The sequence below is a fragment of the Taeniopygia guttata genome, chromosome 3 (assembly GCF_048771995.1).
Source record: "Taeniopygia guttata chromosome 3, bTaeGut7.mat, whole genome shotgun sequence".
Lineage (NCBI taxonomy): Eukaryota > Metazoa > Chordata > Aves > Passeriformes > Estrildidae > Taeniopygia > Taeniopygia guttata.
Genome location: NC_133027.1, coordinates 5,447,135 through 5,466,519, shown reverse-complemented (window position 1 = coordinate 5,466,519; position 19,385 = coordinate 5,447,135).

The following is a 19,385-nucleotide window of genomic DNA, read 5'->3' as shown; positions in this document are numbered from 1 at the left end:
AGGTTGATGGGCACCATTGTGGGAATTTCCTCTGATCAACTATATAATTAGTTTTAACTCTAGGCCTATGATTCTTCCTCCTTCCGTGATTTTGTTTGGGATTACACAGACCTTAATCTTGGTGTAAGGTCTGCAGAAAGTACTTCTTCATGCCTGGATAAACCATCTAAATGCTAAGCAGCAATAGAGAATTTACACCTTCCTTTAGCTTTGTTTTATCCCCATTTCTTCACCACTGTATTTTGTCAATTTTGAGTGATAAGTGAGTAATTTTGAGCATAAATTATTTATGCCCCCCTACCACAGTCTCATGGGTATTCTGCGTATATGATCTGTATTTTAGTTGATTTTGTACCATTTTTAAATAAATAAGACTATTTCCAAGGCCAAGGCAGGTTTTACAGATTTAACTGTCATATTATTTAAAATACTTTAAAGACAAGGATTGAATCTGATGGTCATGAGATACTTCACACCACAGAACTAGGAGCAGAAATAGGAAAAAATATGTGGCTTGTTTTGTTCAAGAGTTTTCAATTTCTTTAACTGAGTACCATGAATGTGCATCTGAAAAGAACTTTTCCTCTTGTAATGCAGGCTGAGGCTGAAGCACATAATATTCCTTGAAAAAGCCATTGTTATCAGGCTGTAATGCCACTACCTGCAGCCAGACAGAGCAGAATTAAAATGTTAGGACTTCATGTTACATTTCTCCAGGAGGAGTTTTGCCAGAGCTCAATGTAGCTATAATGTAATTTCCACCTAAACATTGTTTTTGACAAAAACATGGGACAATTTTCTCATTGTTATATTAAAATATACTTATTTTGTGATTAAACCAAGCCCAGAGTCATGAGGCTCTGACATGTTAAGGTTTAATACTGAAGTCTGGAGTAATTTTTCCTGTTTTCTTTCATGACAGATCTTCACTGTAATCACACTCGTCTGAATCAGGAGTCGGAGTCAGCAGTTTGACATCTTTGTCATGGCAAAATCTGCAATACATCTGGAGACTTGAGAATGCATGCTTAAAGAGATGTAATCAGAAATAAGAGGGAAATTTAGAAAATTAGATGGGAAGTCATGTATTTTCAGATACATTGATTCCCTGGTTATGTATCTCTGTAGGTTTTTTGTTGTTGTTGTTGTTTCTTTGGGTTTTTAAACCTAATAGAAATTATTTTCCAGTCATTAACTGTGAATGAGACAGAGAAAAAAACCCTGTGTAGGTGAACCACTGGCCATAAATGATGTTTTCTGACTTAGAAACCGAGTCTGTGATTATAAGGTTCTATGGAGGAGTTGAATTCAAGTTGGTTGTGGCTCTTCACTGGGGATGTCACTCTCTAGAATGACTTTTACATTTGAGAGATTGACCTGGAAATCTTAAATCTAGCTCCCTCCTCCCTATGAAGCTGTAACAAAGAGACACAACTGCCTTTTCCTGCATTCAAACACATCAGGAAGGAACTTGTGGTTCAGACAAAATTATGTAAAAAATAATTTGGCAATATTATTTTTGCAGGTAATGTGTCTGGTTGCAGAAACCAGCAAGGGTTTGGCAGCTGCAGTACAGTTATTTACACTTCCTTACCAGTTTGCTGCCACAATCTGCAGTTCTTGTGGGAGTAAGAATGAAAGGAGTTCAGTGTGTCCCCAGTGTATCTTTTGACCACCTAAGATGGTAGTGCTGAGGGTGCTGAGGGTTTTTTGTCAGAGAGGACAGACTGGGAATCCGTGTTGCTCCTCAGTCCCTTGCTTTATACAAGATGTGTTGTCACAGGGTCAGCTCTAGATAAACACGAGAGAGGAGCTCACAGTCCTACACAGGCAAGGCAAGCAGAGGGTGGAAGAGGAGCAGGAGGCAAACTGGCTGGATCAGGAGGCTGAGCACGGGCACCAGGCTGAGACGGGCTCGGAGTCACGTTTCCTGACTTGTCACAGTCTGTGCCGTCTTCAGTGATGTAACACTTCCTTTGGCTCTTTCCAAAAATATTTTCATAAGCTTTGGGTGATGTGCATTCTGCTAAGGAATTGCCTAATACTATGATCCCATGAGGGTTTGGAGCTTTAATGTTTTAAATCGCTTCTAGCTGGATTAATTTCCTCAGATTCAAATCATACAGGATCAGATATTATTAGTTTTATCCTCATTACAGCTTCTATAACTGCACATTCTTATCTGGCTAACAAAATATCAGAGGAGTTTGTTTTATTAGCTTTAGCTAATGGTTGTGTACTGATCCCCAAGTAAGGTGATATTACTGCAAAAGTGGAGGGGTTTGCGCTGAGCTGGTTCATATGCACCTGTGTTTTTCCAATAGATCTTGGAAAGTTTGGTTGTCCCACACTGCTCAGATTTGACACTTCATGAGCTTTCTAATTTTTTGTTACTTCTGGTTCCTTATTCCAATCAAAATGAGGGAATAGATGAACTTTTATGTGGAATTCATCCCACCCAACAGTCACACCTCAGCTCCTTGTCAGATTCCCCTTCCAGCCAGTGTAAATCAGATGCTTTCAGGGAATGATCAATCTGACCTATTTTAATTGTCTGCTCTAATATTAGGTTAATTACACCCTAAAGACAGCTGTTTCTTTGTACTGAGTACAAAAGGAGAGTACAAAAATGTAGTAGTCAACATTGCAGCTGTCTGCACTTGATCAGATGAATGCTGCCTGCCCTTCAAGCCATGTTTAAACTAATTTATGATGGGATGCATCTGACAGATGATGCACGTCTAGGTGTAACCTGGATGTGTAGGATCTCTTCATGGTCAGAGCAAATAAACAGACTTTTAGCATGGAATCCATGCCACATATTGGTAAATATCTGAAGCAGCTTTGCTGCACTGTTATTGACTACAGGAGGGAGCCCAGGATGACTGGAATTTAATTCTGTGGTTGATAGGTACACCTATATGACACATGAGACTAAATCCAGCCCAAAGAAGGATACCTGACCTTTTTTTTATAGTGCAGAGCATCCCACAACTCTGTCTGCATGTTGGATAAACATGTTATTCATTTGCATGTGTAAAGATTGAGTCAGGATTGTACCTGGGCACTCACCCCAAGAAATCTGGGCTTTCAATCATGCTTTTATTGTCTGTTCTTGTTTGCAGTGCTATTGGTATTAATGTCAAAATCTAGGAAAAAAGTAAGAAAATCTGAAAAATATGTAAGTCTCCATCCCCTTACTCATAGGATTTGTTTCTCAGACCCTCAACTCACGGAGAAGGTTGTGAAGTCAGTGTGTTATCAAATAGAAGTAGAAATACAAATAGAAATACATCTGCACACATGTTATAATTTGCAGGATTTTTCATCTCAGGGCATTATCAACACAGTCATAAGCAGAATAAAGAATGGAGAAGTGAAGAGTGGGGGGAGGAGTAAACCTTTGGCATTAGCTAAGGGTCATCACCAGATTGATTCCTCCCTTCATTACCTCCAGGTTTGTGGAGAAGAATCTGGGGGAAATTCTGCCACATAATATGGAGATTATCCCAAATTGCAACTGCATCCAACCAAGTGTCTGGGACAAACCTGCTGTACTTTTCTCTCTAGAAGGCTGTGCCAGACTTACTTAAAGCCAAGGAAATGGACATGCTCTTTCCAGTTATCCTCCTTAGGATCTGGTTTGGGTCTGCTGTGATGATAAAAATTATATATATGTATTTTTTTTTTAACAGCTGTAGGCCAAAATTTGAGTGCAGCTGGGCCTATTTATGGCTACAGATGAGCACTGTGCAAAACCTGGAACCAGGCAGGACACATTGGCTTTGGCTTTGCTGGGGGTTAGAGTGTTTGCAGGAAATCAAAAATCATAAGGGGATGAGGCCACACAACCAAAGCAAAAGCAGTGATTTGCATGAGAGCCTTCAGGCTGAACCTGCCTGTGGGGGGAGTCACCCCACATCTCACCTCCCCTCAGCTCAGGCATTCCCAGCCCTGGCGTGGCTTTCTGGGTGTGCCATCGAAGTGTTGCCCACTTTGAGGTTTCATTGACTTGGACAAAAGAATACAACCAGTTTCTCCAGAGGTGAAGTATCTTTCTGAGTCTCATTCTGCTCTGTGTCTCTGTTTCTCCTCACTTTTGCTGCTCTGGTCTTTGTAGCACTTGACACCTTGACTCTGGTCTGACACATGGACAGAGTTGTAGAAATGCTCCTGCATTCTCTCAGCATTGCTGGTGCCAGCACGTGGCAAAGGCATTTCTGTCTAAACTTTCACACCAGCCTGCTTTAAAGAACTCAGAAAATAAATGCCCCATCCCTGGAGGTGTTCAAGGCCAGGCTGGATGTGGCTTTGAACAACCTGATCTGCTGAAAGGAGTCCCTGCCCATGGTGGGGGGTTGGACTGAGATGATCTTTAAAGGTCCTTTCCACCCCAAACCATTCTATGATTCCTTGAAAACTGCTGCAGACTGATGCTATGTTAAGTTCTTATATTCTACAAGATAACAAATCACAAAACTCTTCTAACAGTGATGAGCCTCACTCAGCATAGTGCCATTCCTTCCTGGTTTTTCCCACAGGCTATTCATTAATAACTTTAAAAATATTTTTCATTATTCAATTTCACTGTAAGATTTGCTTTTGTTTGCAGCACCTCTGGAGCAAACATTAGCTAAGATCTGCATTTGTCAGATAATCATAGTCATTAAAAGTAATGTTTAATTGTTGTTTCCAGCCACACCAAATTAAGTAAAGACACAATATGGAAAGGAGAATTTTCTTATGTATACTACATAAAAATCAGGATGAAATTATGATGACTACAGCTAATGGAATAATTCTCCACAAATCATTTATTCAAACGTAGCCTTTTTTCCTGCTGAGGGAATAGCTCTGAGCTAAGTGCCATTTCTTATGCTGTACTTGCTTGGAGAAATATCATTATGAACTTTTTTGCCCTCTGGCTCATTCATAAATAACAAAATTTGAGATGTGTTGGTCAAGGCAGTCACATGGTGCTTTTCATGTCTATATCATTGAAATATTGCTGCAGTGTCTTCCAGTACAAATATCCAGGTGCACACACTTAAGGTTCTGTTCCTCTCAATGCTCTTCCATTCAACCTTGAAATGTCCTATCCTTGCATGTTTAGGTCTCTGAAATTCACTCAAAGGAATGTCCAGATGGAAGCTGAACCCAGTTCCTTAGAAAAAAAAAAACATAAGAAATATTCCCTTAATAAAAAATATAATCCAAAACTCAGCAACTTATATATGTGGGAGCTGCCACACCTCATACTTGTCATTGAACCTAAGTATGGATGTCAAGTCAATCACCCAAATTTTACTCCTTACTTTAACAGGAAAGTTAAATTCCGTCCTTAATTCATTTTGTTGTGATGGACATAGTCTGATGTTGTACACACAGACCAGATGGGCTTTAACACCGACCTTTGCCAGGGAGGAATGAATGGTGCTGCAGCTACTTAGCTGTGAAATTTCCAGTCTGATATCATCCATCACCAGTGGGTTACAATGCAGGTTGCAGACAGGCCTGGTTCCCTATTGTTGAGGTTGTCTGACACTTCCCATTACCAGACCCTGTTTTCAGTTGCTCAGAGCTTTGCCAAGCTTTAACCATTTGGATTTAAATTCTTCATGCTGAGTGTGTGCCTCAGGCTGAATTCATTTTAGAAAGTGTCAGCCAAAATCAGAAAATATATGCATAAAAAAAATCTGACAACCTGTATGTGAATGGTTCTTTTGCCCCTGTACTTTGCAGGAAGGGTTTGACATCTGGCAGGCTGACCTTTGTGTCAGGGATGAACACACACTCAAAGTCTGTAGGAAAACTCACAGAAGCCCCAAACTTGCTAAAGTCTTCAGCCTTTGCCCATGCTGCAAGGTGCAAGGCCCAAATGAGCCTTTGGTGTCATCCACAATGGATGTGCTTTTCCCTGGGAGGCTTCTGCTGCCATGGAGTTTAAGAATGTTCTTCACCATCACCACTGAAAACAAAAGGAAAATCCCAATATCCTATTAATCCTAATAATCTTCAGGCATTCTCTGGTCTGCCTGTATCTCATATTTTCTCTATTTCATTTATCCAGAGTTTAGGAAGTGCTTGGAAAATGCTCTCAAGCACACGTTGGGATTTTTGGAGTTGTTCTGTGCAGGATCTGGAGTTGGATGGCAATGATCCTTGTGGGTCCCTTCCAACTCAGGATATTCTATGACTCTACAATTCTATCACTGTTCTTTCTCCATCCATGTGGCTAAAGAGAAGTATTTTTATTATCTGCAGTATTAATCTTTCGAGAGACCCATATCTCACTTCCACCTCTCACTTTATATCTGCATTTCTGGATCACTAATCTATGGCTGCTGGCACTCCATTCTGGTCTGTGATAGCTTCTAACTCCTAATAGTCAAGGCTGATGATCAAAGTTCACTCCTGGCAATGCAATTCAGTTTTCAGTCCTGACAGTGAAACTCAGTGGAGTAGAATCTACTAATGGGACTATGATATTAGTTAGCATAGCACTTAAAATTCTTAAAGTATAATTTGTATTAATTGTGCTGAACGCACTTGAGGTAAATGGGATAAAGAACAAGAAATTGTTGTGTTAACCAGCTTAAGTGAGCTTCTTGTTACTGGTATTTTGTCTGAAGAAAAGGATTTCATTTTTTGCCATGTCCAAAATTGTTGTACTCCAGAGATACCCTTTGATATTCCAGATCATGCATTTCCTTGTGAAGTTCAATATTGAGTTCAGCATTTTCATGTAAATCTCTGGGCTGGACAAATTGCAAGTGAAGGAGGTAAAAGACTCCCAGGAATCTGTTGTGAAAGGCTGATGATTACAGCTGAGATTCCTCCTGGATGAGAAAACCATTCCTTGGCTGACAACATGGCTGCATCTTGGAACATCAAGCGAGGTCTTTATGTAAATCTGAGTGTTCTTCTGCTTGTTCTGCTGCAAAAGCCAATCTCACTGGGACACAGAAGGAAATCCAGTGAGACAAGGTAATCGAGATGGAAGGATGCTAATGGAAAGATTAGGTCTCTGGGCTGTCAGACTTGTCTCTCCTAAGCACATGTTTATGCTTTAAGTTAAATAATACAGTATGTTTATGTATGTGAATGTATATATATGCTGCATATGTATCTGAATGTATGAATGGTAAGATGCTGTTCTGTGCAAGAGAGTCATGGCAGAGACTAGTTCCACATTCATATATATTAAATTACATTTCATTACATCTATAATACAATGTAAAAGGTTTCTCCCTTTCCCTGGAGATCACCATCTTAACATTCACATACTTGTGTACAACAGACCTGTACACATACAAGATCTTGGAGGGCAAGCTGGCTTGGATGTTACTAGAATTTTCTTACCCTGCAGATGGTTTCTGTGACTCTTAGCTCTGGATAAAATGTGCCCTTTTGGTTGGAATGAATGCTGTAATGCTGAACTCAAGTCCTGCTGGGGGAATCAGTGGGTCAGGGTTCCCAGTACTCCAGGTGTCCTTTTCCTTTTGTTCCATAAAAAGATTTTAGTATGTTCTGGTCTTTGAACTTAAAAAAAAAAAAAAAAAAATTAAAAAACCCCAAAACAATCCATTGCCTATTTTACTTTACCAAGTCTTTTTTTCCCCTGCCCTTTGCTGACCTTGAGATTACTCCCAGCAACCTGTACTTGGTGCAGCATACCTGCACTTAGAGACAGGTCTCTCCGTGTGTCTCTCTTTGTGGAGTAAGAGTTTATTTATTATTTGTGTCTGATAACTCTGGGACTGAAACACCTCTGTATGTTTGTTCTCCATGACAGTCTTCATAGAGCCCTTTGGAGACACCTTATAATCTTTGAACATAAGGGAAAGGGAGGGGATGGAGTTAATTTTACTCCATCTTCTTCCTCATTGTCCTCCCACTTCTTTTTTTTCCATCTTGAGGGGAAGAGGGGATGCTGATGGGAGAGTTCATGCCTTCCACTGAAGCCTTTACCTGAAATATGCCACATCTGGTGGGTATTTGTGGAAGCAAAGCTTGTCAGCAGTTTGGAAGATCACAGTCCTGAGAGGAAATGGCTGAGTTTAGATGTCCTGATTTTATTGTCTGTTTTGGACAAGATGATAAATACTGACACAAGAAGCCAGCAAGTCGATTTATTGATTTCAATCCTGCTTGTTGCTCTGTTCAGCCCTTCATGTGTATTTTTGGATGCTCAAGCAGAGTTGGAGACAAAAGAGAAATTCCTCCTCTGCTTTTGGCAGAATGGAACTAACTAAAAACCTGCTTGAAAAATATACAGGAAATGTCCAACTCAATATGCGCTGTTTTTAGATTTAGGGATCCCTGTGGTGGTTGCTGCCAACTGGGGGCAAAAGTTGTCTGTTTTGCTGCTTCCTCCAGCAGTGCAATGCACTTCTCACTCCAGCACTGCCCATCCCATCTCCCTTGCAGCAAACCTTAAACTAAACTCCATCAGAATAATGATTGGAACTGAGAGGTAAAGGGACAATTTTTCTTGACATTGGCATTGACTATAAGTGAATTAATCACAGCCAACACTGTCCAACAGTGTCAAAGGCTTAAAAAAAAGACTACAAGCTTCATCAGAAAACAGTTTACATCTGAGCAATTACTGCTTTGATATTACTGTCATTGCTTGTGGTATTACAGTGAGCAGTATTTTGGCTTTCAGAGGTTGCTGGCTGGCTGAGGCACAGGGGGATTCAATGTGAGCAGGATAACCCAATAGGGGATCTATCAATCAGAGCACAGCAAAGCCCAGGAGCTCTAAAAGACATCCAAATTGGCCTGCTCAATGCCCAGCAGTGTTTTTACAAAGGAAGGTGAAGTTGGGGAGTTTAGAAGAGCCCAGTTTGACTTTGTATTTGACAAGAAAAATAACTGGGATTGTGCTTGGAAGTGGTGAAAGAAAGCTCCACAGGGATTGTGGGTTCATTCTTGCTAGAAATAAAGTTTTTTTAGAAAAGTGAGGGATGCAATCAAAGTCAGAGGTTGGGTTTGTTCCACTAAAATTGGGTTGCAATCCCTGCTTGCTTGAGGAACTTTATTGATGTGAGTAGTCCCATTGAGAGTATGAGTATTTATGTAGCTGAGAGAAGCTAATGAAATGAACTCAAGTGAAAAAGGGATTGTTCACATGCCCAAGAATTGTATGACAAGGGCCCTAATCCAACCATTGTGGTTTAGGGATTTGCAAAATTACTTATTTTTGCTATGAATCTGTGTCAGTTTTGCTAACTCTTCACACATTCCAGGCTCTCTCCTGAAATCTACCTTGTTTGCTCTTGAATTTCTCATTCCAGGACAGACATAGCAACGTACTGACCTAATTCTTCAGGTTGTGCAGCTGTGTATTCACTATTTTAAGAGATAAATGAATAACAGTCTCTCCATTCTCCAGTGTAAATTGACCAAAGCCTCCTCATGTCAGTGAAGCCACATGAAGTTGTAGAAACTGAGTGCCTGGGGCTAAATGTTAGCTGGAGAAAGAAAAGGTAGCCACTGCATCATACACTGAAAATCATTGTGACCATACAACAGTTTCAGGTAAAAATGGTGATCTAGTTAAAAAACAAACAAACAAACAATCAAACAAAACTCCTATATCTCTGATGAATGGACTTTGTTGATGTTCACTGGGGTATTACAACACAGATCTTATGGTGCCCAAGGTAATGACATTGTTCAAACTGATTTTTCTCAGAAGGGATGTTTTCTGCCTTTTCAGCTTTTTTTTTTTTTTTTTTTTTTTCAATCAGGGTTATATTTTTGAAGGTGTCTGCTCTGCTGTCTTGTTGGCTGCTGGACAGCTGTATCACAAGGATTTCCCTCTGGTATAAAACACAGAGCTCTTCTGTATCAGTGTGGAATGCAGTAGCAAATCACTGTACAGTGGCCCATAAGGATACCAGCTACCCTTATAAACTTTTTATAACTTAGGAAAATAAACATGTGGTTTCAGGGCTCTGCATAGTCAGTACTAGCTGACTTGGAGCTTGCTTTACAAAACTAAGAAAGAAAATATTGGTAGAGCTAATAAATTTCTGAGGGAATCAGCAAATAGTATTCTGAAAGGCCTGAAACATTTGATGGTTTATGGATAACTTTGTATTTTATCTCTCAAAACATCATCCAAGTTGAGCACTAAAGTGTAGTGTTCTCCATAATGAGTGCTGTGATCTGGGAGCTCCTGTGGGACGCCAGCCTCACGTCAAGTTATCCATGGGAAGACCTGCTAATCCAGGAGATCTGATGTGCTCTCTGCAAGGCCAGCAGATGTGTCTCTCTCACTTAGGGAGAAAATAACTGGTTATAGCAGCAGCAAGAAAGCAACCAGCTCTGTGCAGCTACCTGGTCACTCCTTTTACTCTAAACAACCTAATTTATGTTTAAAAATTGAGGATGATAAGAATTGAGAGATACAGCTTATGATAGAGGATATCTTTTCATCAGGCTGTGTTCATTGTTATTTTCCAGAACCCCAACCTCTCTTTAGATGTTGTGTGAGCCAGTTCCTCCTACAGGAGGGATCTTTGACACACAGAGAGCAAAAACCAGGAGTATAAGAACTGAGGCCCAGGTTCCATGCCACCAACTCCCCAGATTCTAAGAGTAAAACAAGCAGAGAAAAAGTTTAACAGGTGTCGAGCTGAATGAAGATGATGAACTGGAGGCTCCAGTTCACCTCCTTTCCATGGGCTATGGACAGACAGACACTTGCAGTGCTGGGTGCCAGCTGGGTTTCAAGCACTGCCTCCACACATGGCAGAACTTGGATTTGACAAACCTGTTACGTCTTCTCTGTTCTGAGCTGCAGGACAAACCATGCTCTGGCTTTTGGGAGCCTTTCCTGGTGATGCCTTCACTCTTTATTTCAGATAAAGGTTGCAGTGTGTCCTGCTGTGACCAGCCCTGTGAACTTCATGCAGAAGGAAGAATTTTGCTTTAGGGTGCCCAGCTGTTCATTGTGTTCATGTGAATGCTTGCTCTGGTGCTCATTTGAACAGCCTGACCTTGAACACTGCCAGGGATGGGTATCTTTCTTGCCCCAGAGACAAGAATGGCAAGGAACTAAAAAATAAAATATTTTTATTTGTTCCATCAGATGGGAAACTGAGGCAGAGAAGGATTAAGTGACTTGCATACAGGCAGACTATGGCAGGGCATGGAATAAGTCACAAACATCTGAATCCCAGTTTAGTGCCTTAACCACAAAATCACACTTTTCTCACCTCAGAGCATCCTTTGTCACCACAAGCTGAGGGTCACAAGTGGTGGGGACAGAAGAGCTGGAGGTCACAGGAGTAAGAACATACATTTAGGTAAATTCACTTCCTGATAACACCATTCAAGATATCAGTGTTTTCACCTGAATGTGAAAGGTTCTGCATTCTCACTGTCAGTCCCTTGGGTCTCTGTATAATTCCTTTGAAAAGCCAAAGCAGGAGAGTTACAAGAAAAATAACATTCATTAAAAAAAGCAATAATAATAGAGCTACAGTACAAGAAGGAGGTGAAATTAAGTCTGGATTTGTACCCTGCAAATGGCCATGTGAATGCTAAAACATTAACTCCGTTGTTTAGCTCAGATAAAATTGTTTTAGTGCCAGGAGAAAATACCTTTCTTTGGGAAAGTCTTCTGGGCTCTAATTTGGAAATTCCAAAAGGCTCATATGTATCCAGTTGTGCACTTGTAAAGAGGTGAGAGACCTGCCAATAAGTGATTTACAGTATGTTTTCCCATGTTTTACATTTTGGTAATTTCATGTTGCAACTCAATACCTAATAATGTAAAATCCAGCTCCTCCAACTAAGCCAGGAATGAACTCATGGAGGAGTGTCCCGTAGGGAAGGGCATATTCTACATTACGTGTCCTTGTGCCAGCACCGGAGATGCAAAAACAGCTCCGTGGAGATTTGTCGTGCAGGGCCAACATCAGAACTGAAAGGGTTGGCTGAATTCACCTCTTGCTACTGACTGACTGCAGCTCCCAAGACTCAGACATCAGCAGAGTCTGCTGAGGTCGGGATGCTGAACCTTGGGCTCAGATGTGCTTTTAGATGAAACTACCCGTGAAGCACAAGTCAAGAGAAACCTGATGGAAATTTGGAGAAATGCACAATTCCTGTGTCAGCATGATCTGGAGAGCTCAGATCCCCATCTGAATCATGAGGTGGGATGTGAATTGACACCTTCGGCCGAATATCCCCGAGATGATGGATCTGCCCTGTGACTTGTGCTGTGTGGCAGGAGATCCTGTTTCAGGCACAGCTTTTATTTTAAGGTGCACAAAGTGGCAAAAAAAAAAAAAAAAAATTAAGCACCAGAGAAAATATGCTGTAGTGGAAAACTTAGAAGAGCTTGGTCTGTATTGGTGAAAAGTAACGTTGTGAGGTGGTTTGGTTATCCCAGATGAAACATCTTCATAAACAGCAGCAGTAGAGACCTCCTGGTCAACTACACAGAGACGTAAGAAGAGTTGGAAGCAAAAGCAGAACCTGAGCTCAAATCCTGACAAGAAACAAAGGCTACATTTTAATTATAGGGTTAACTAATAATTAACAACAACTGTGGAGATGAGTGAGGGATTTTTCATCTCTGGTCTTTTTAATCAGGCTGTGTATCATCCTGAAAAAATGGTTTACTTGAGCCCAAGGCATTGAAGTCACAGCAAGAGGAGGGGAGGGTCATCTTTGAAGGTCTGTGTTAGGTAAATAGTTTGCTTTGGGCTTAGACTCTGTGGACTTAGTCCTGTTTCTGAAGTCCAAGAGACATGAACCAGAAGTTTCTTATCAAAATCTGTATGTGAAAGATGCCATTTCTCTATCTTTCATACTCTCTGAAATTCTCCAAAACTCTCTGTCTCTTCTGCTGTCCAGCTTTCCTGACTTTATCCAAAATACTGAGGTCACTGAAGCTGATGACATTTTTGTGGCATCATATATGTTGCTATCAGGACAGAACCAATAGGAGAACAACTAGATTTTTGGCAAAAAATTTTGAAACACAGCAAAATTCTTGTTTTTGGTAAAAAAATGTTGGCTGCTAGGATAAGAACTGCATGAGCAGACTGCAATGTTTCTGCAAGGAGAGAAAAGAAGTCAGATATGGGGTATTACTCTCAGTCTGCCACAACCTTATTGCAACATCATGGGTTTGACCAATCCAACCTGAATTGAGACAAATTCCTCAAAGCACAGGAATTTGCACTATTTCCAGGGTTTCCAGCCAGACTGGGTTAAGGCTATAAAGAAAGAAAGAAAATAAGGAAATACCTGGAGCTGTGATTAAATTTATCATTCAAGGGGCAGAGAAGAAAAATCAATGTGTGTTTTCAATGACTGCTAAATATTTTTCTTTATCTGGGGAAATTTCCAATCAACCTCTGGCCCTTCCAGATCCTGACATGGCTTGTGCTGTTGCCATAGTTCTGTCATGCTGGAAGCAGCCATCATATGAATGTAAAATCTGGCTGGTTTTCCCAAGCTGTTGAGTGCTGTAGCCCCCCTGTGTGACAGCACTGTGCCAAGAAGCTGCCCTGGCAATCTTCATGACAAGAGCATTAGTAGACACCACTTGTTCATCAGGTTCTGTTTACATCTCTCAGAGAACATTTTAGGCAGGTTCACATCATTTATCCCCATTTTGCAGGGGATGAATCCAAATTGCAGTGACTCAACCAAAGCTGTATTGCAAATCAGAGAAAAAAGACTGAGACTTACCAGTTCCTATATCCAGTAGTTTTTGGCTTAGCCATATTAGACAGTCACACAGCTTGATGTAAACTCATTAAACTACTCCTTGCTATTTCTGGTTCATCCCTACAGTGATGTTGCTGTTCCTCTTCCCTGTCACCCAGAGAATTCCCATCCCATTAGACAACAATCTGACATTGCCAAAGAGCTCAAGCACACAGTAGAGCAGAGGTCATTTTGAGATGCATTTATCATACAAGGTGGGGTGCTCAGTCTCCAGATCCCTCTATCTCCAGGTCTCTGATTTGGAGCTACAATGCAGGTGAAGCCTCTGCTCTGCTGAAGGCTCTGGCTATAAATAAAACAGGCTGGGATGAGTGTTCTTTGCATTCATGTATGTCCATCCTCGTCCTGCTAGACAGTTCAACAGGGTGGCAATGGCAAAATTTTACTCACAGAGCCTTGCTCATGGCCACAGACTATGTTACCATCCCAAAAAATGCAGATGCTCTTGGCAGGATTTGGAGCTCAGCGTTCTGTTTGACAATGAACTGTTTTCTTTGTTGGGATACACCTCGCCTGTTTGACTCTGTGAAATAAGGACTGCAGCACTGCCTCTTTCCCATTTTTCCTGTCTTTTCCACTGCCTTGTCAAGCCCTCTGGAGGGAGGGTCTCCCAGCCACCAGGTTTACATTCAACACTCAGCTGTGGTTTCGTCTGCATCCTGTGGCAGGTGCTGTCAGAGGATGTTTCTATCCCAGCAGCAGAACACCAGAAGGGGAATTAAGCGATTCCACCTTGGACTCCAGGAGCTCTCAGTGGAGTTCAGTATCTGGGCAGAGCTTACTCAGCAAGGGAGTTTAAAATTGCTTTTTGGCTAAGAAAGCAAATCCTTCAGCGTCAATTGGAAAATTGTATTTTTGATTTATTTTGTTTAGATAAGGGTTAAGACGACCAATTCAGAGCCCCTTTATGCTGTGATGTGGGTGGAAGTTTGTTCAGACACTGAGATAGACCAGTTGCTCCCTTCCCTTCCCCTCACCACTTCACCCCCACAACTTGCCCTCACTGTGTTTTTCTTTAACATATGGGCCTAATTCAGGCTGAAGACTAAAAAAAGTTTGCACAGCGCTGGTTAAAAATTATGGCTTCTTATAATGAAATCTTTGTCAATGGAAATTGAAATAGCAGCTTGGCTTGTGACTTATGGGGAGTCTGATGATGGAAATCAATTAATCATCCCGTTTCCCAAAATCTGAGCAGGAGGGCACACTTGAATCAGAAAGGGGCTCCAGTTTATGAGCTGCTTGGACAGCTTCAAGGCTTTCATTGAAAACCCCAGGAGCGTGCGTGGGAACAAATACATTCAGACTGAATGTTTTTCTTAAGGAAGAAGGACAGCAATAGAGATCCTCTGTTGAGGAACATTTGGTTTTGTTAGGTGGGACTTTTGTTGCTCAAGAGGCGAGCACTTTGCAATCTTGAGCAAAAGGGGTTTAATTTTTAATAGAGGCCCATGGAGTAATTTTATTGAGATTTGATAATTCTTACCAGGGGATAGTCAGCAGGAAGCTGTGCACTGGCTTTCCCAGAGCTGGGCCAGCTTGGTGATGCACAACACCAAAAGGAGTGGTAAGAACCATGGGGTGTCCTTCATGAGATGTCTATGTCTGGAACCTTGGTAGGGCACAGAGCAAATTTATGTGAGGTCCAGGTCCAGGCTGGAGTCCACCATTTCGTGGCCTGGGGCCATGATTATATTGTTCCACATGTGCTCATTAAAAGAAACCAGGCTGTAATTAGAGCACTGCATGTAATGGATTCGCTGGTTCAAAGGGTGAATGAGGGTGTTGGAGGGACAATGGCACTGCGTTGGAAAGGACCAAATTTGGAGGGGGAGGATCTGTCTGGGTCATCCTAAAATGTTTTGTTTGACCTGAAATGACATGTCTTGCCTTTTCTGGAATTGCTTAAATAGCAACCCGTGCCCCCCCCCCCCCCCCCTTCTTTATGTATAGGAATATGGAACACTTACTTATTTACTTTAAATAATTTTAAAAATTAAACCAACCATATATCCCACACCCTAAAACAGCAAAACAAGAAACTGTGTAATAGATACTCCCAATGCTATTTTATTAACATCCCATTCATATTTTATATTCTGTCTTGCCATGGGAAGGGATACTCACCCATATGATTATGCTGTGAAAGTCCAAACTAATTTGAAGCAAACACATTAATCTTTTTCAGAATACCTGAATATTTTGAGCTGCTGTGGAGGAGTTCAGTCCCCCCAGCTTTGCTTTTAAGTGAAACAGCTTGCCCCAAATGCCCTACTTATTTGAAAGAAACAAGGCAGGTGACTTGGGCAGTCAGGAGAAGGAAGGTACAAGGAACTAGAGGAGCACTGGAGCAAAGGACCCTGAGAAAAATCTCACAATTTGGCACAAGGACGATTTCCTTTGTCATCCTGCTTGCTTTCTGCCAGTGTGTTGGCTTTAATGAATAATGGGAGATAATAATTTTGGTTTTTGCCTGGAGTGGAAACAACTGACAAAGCATTTAATGGAAGCTGACAGTTAAGTACCCAGCCACAGCAGCAAAGTGTCAGACAAAGCATATGAAAATAAACAGCCCAAATGAAAGCTATTTCTGAGCAGATTGCTGGCACACTTTCCCAACCCCAGGCAGGTTATCTGAGATGGTAATTGCTGCCAAAGAATTCCTCCTCGTCTTTTTTTTTCTTTTTAAATACCTTATGAGACTTACCTCAAGGGACCATAGAGCATATTTATGGATATGCTTAATTTCAAAATAAGCAAAATCAATACCAGAAAAAGCAGAGCTGTTTTACAGACCTTATACTAAGCTTGTTTGCATGTTTAAAAAAGTTAGTTGCCTCATAGCAGCTCAAATATAGTATTTGCTTATATATATATATATATATTTATATATGTATTTATGTATTTAAGAGGTAGAGACTGGGATTAGCCAGAAACCTGAAGGAAGCTACAGAGCCCAGTTGTCAGTGCCTTTCTGTAAGAGCCTTGGCCAAAATGTTCTGGGGACATGATGAACTACTCCAGAAGGGTCAGTGTGAGCTGCACAGCCAAGGTTCCCATCCAGTATTTCTGTATTACAGCCTTGCCATCATGAACTGTGCTTTTGATGTCTTTTTTGCCCACTGTGCATGTTAGTTCTGCTTGTGTTGCTTTCAGTCTTGCAGAACAGTTAATCAAAGCTGATGTAGGTTATTGAATGTTGCCTCATGTTTAAAAATAGGTTCACTGGCTTTGTGGCCAGCAGGGACCTCTCTGTTCATCTCCTCTGACCTCCTGTGTATAACACAAGCACGGGATAAGTACTGTTATATGAGGGTTAATGTGCACAGCACCTTCATTTATTAGCTTTCTACCTTATTTATTAGTGTACTTGTGAAAGCAGGTGACTGAGAGTCAGCATTCCTGGTCCCATTCTTGGCCAAAATGGGCTGCAAAATGGTTATAATAATATTTCTCTATCTGTGATGCTGAACTGATTCCGGCACTGAAAAGGCAACAAGCTTGTGGTGACTTCACAGTTACTGAAAAGGATAATCCTGTTACAGCAAAAATAATAATCTAAATACCATTACCAGTCCCCTCCCCAAATCCAGGCTTAAACAAAGATTAAAAAAAAATACTTGAAATTCTGAAATCTTGGCTGCATTAAACCTTTAAAATGCTGGATTAGGCATTTTCCATTTCCAAGCTTGGCTCTGACACCACATCTTGTGTTCCATTGGTGTGATTCATCTGTAGATACCAGAACTGCATAATTCACCACAGATCTTTACTACAGATATAATTACACTAAATCCTTTGGCCTGAGCAGCGTGAAGCCTTCTCTAAGGTAAGCACAAAAGGTGGTGCTGCTCTGGTGTGGTTTGAAGGGTGGTGGGTACATGTTCTGAGGTGACATTTACAGTGGGAAAACCCAACTGCTGTGGAATAGATGAAAAGACAGAGAAGAAACAAATTGTGGCATCACTGTCTTGAAGAAAGCTGCTTGTGTTGGTTGGTGGGCTGAAAGTGAGAGGTTGGACTTGGTTTCCCAGCCGTGCATAAGCCATCTCTATTTTTCCCACTTGCATTGGAAATTAAAACACAACGTGAAATTGCAGATCTCTGGGTCACTGTAAAATTGTTGGTGACAAATGGCGCCAGAGCTCTGGGCACTAGAGGGGTATAAACTGTTCTTTTATCTCTGTAAACTGATTTTCCAGTGCGATGTTCTGGTGTTTTATTGCATTTACTTTATGATAGGCTGGTCTTTTAAAGCTTCACTTTTAGCTATTTTTGTGGGGAGTTTCCTCAAGGAGAAGGTTTTAATAAACCCAGTCCTGTCCGTATCTGATCACCCTCAACTCACTCTGCAGATCCACTGCATACAAAAGACTTCTGCAGGAGTTAAAGCTGGTAAAGATAAAGTTCTGAAAGGACAACAAGATAATTTTACCTGAGTTTTGGAATATATGAAGCCTTTGAATTACATCCAGATCCCCTGAACTGAGCACAGTATATTGTGCTGCAGAAAGACACCCTCTTCTTCTCTGAAGACATTAAGAGACAGAGAATCCACCACTTCCCTTTTCTAGCTTGTTCCAGTGGTTAACCACAATCCCTGTTAGAAATGTGTACCTCATTTCTAATTAGAATTTCCCTGGCTTTCAGGTCTTGTGCTTACCCATTTTCAACTACAAAGCCTGGTAATATCTGGCATTTCTTTGCTCATAGGTATTAATGATTAATAGCACATTAATAATCTCTTTCAGTCTCCTTGTCACCAAGCTCAGCAGCCTGGGCTCCTGGGCTGGAATTCATTCCAAGTGGATTGGCTCTTTGGTGACTAGTGTTGAAGGCATCTCTGGGTTTGTTTTAGAGTTTCTTCTGAGCTCCAGGGACACATATGCTCAGGAGTGCCTGTTCTGGGATGTGGCACCACGCCAGGCTTCAGCAGTGGGAATTCTGGAGGAGGCCAGCACCACTGAAGATGAGCTCAGTGCCCACCTTTGGCACAGCAGTTTTAAGAGGTAAAGCACATACCATGAGAATGGAAAACCTGGATGCTGGTCCTGAGGGGATGAAACATCATCTCTCTGTCATGGAGATGCATTGGGCTTGGAGGTGTTGAAGAATAAATGTTCCTCTTTTGAATGAATAACAAGAGGAGCATGGTTTGGCAGAAAGCAAGCAGAGCAGACTGTGCTAAGCACATACTGACACTTCCCCAGGTTGCTCTTCCAAAATGCAACAATTTATGATTCAGGAGATTGCTCTCTTTTTCTTTTTAGTAATGCAGATGGGATTCCTTTTCCATTAATTTGTCCAGTCTCTCCTTGATGTGAATTTTCAGCATGCACAGCATCCTCTTGACAAGTCCTACATTTTGTGTCTCTGAAAACAAAAAAAACCCAACAACTTTCTTTTGGACTTGCCAAGTGCTAACTGTTATATTCCATAATTTTTGCATCAGAATAAATGAGGAACAATGAATCCTGCCATCCATCTACCAACAACATTTATCTTATACAACTGTAGAAATAACCCCTTTTGCTTTTCTTCACAGACAAGCTTTTCTGTTCCAATATACTGTGTCATCAGCAAATGTGAACACTTCGCCATTAATTTCAACATCATTTACAATT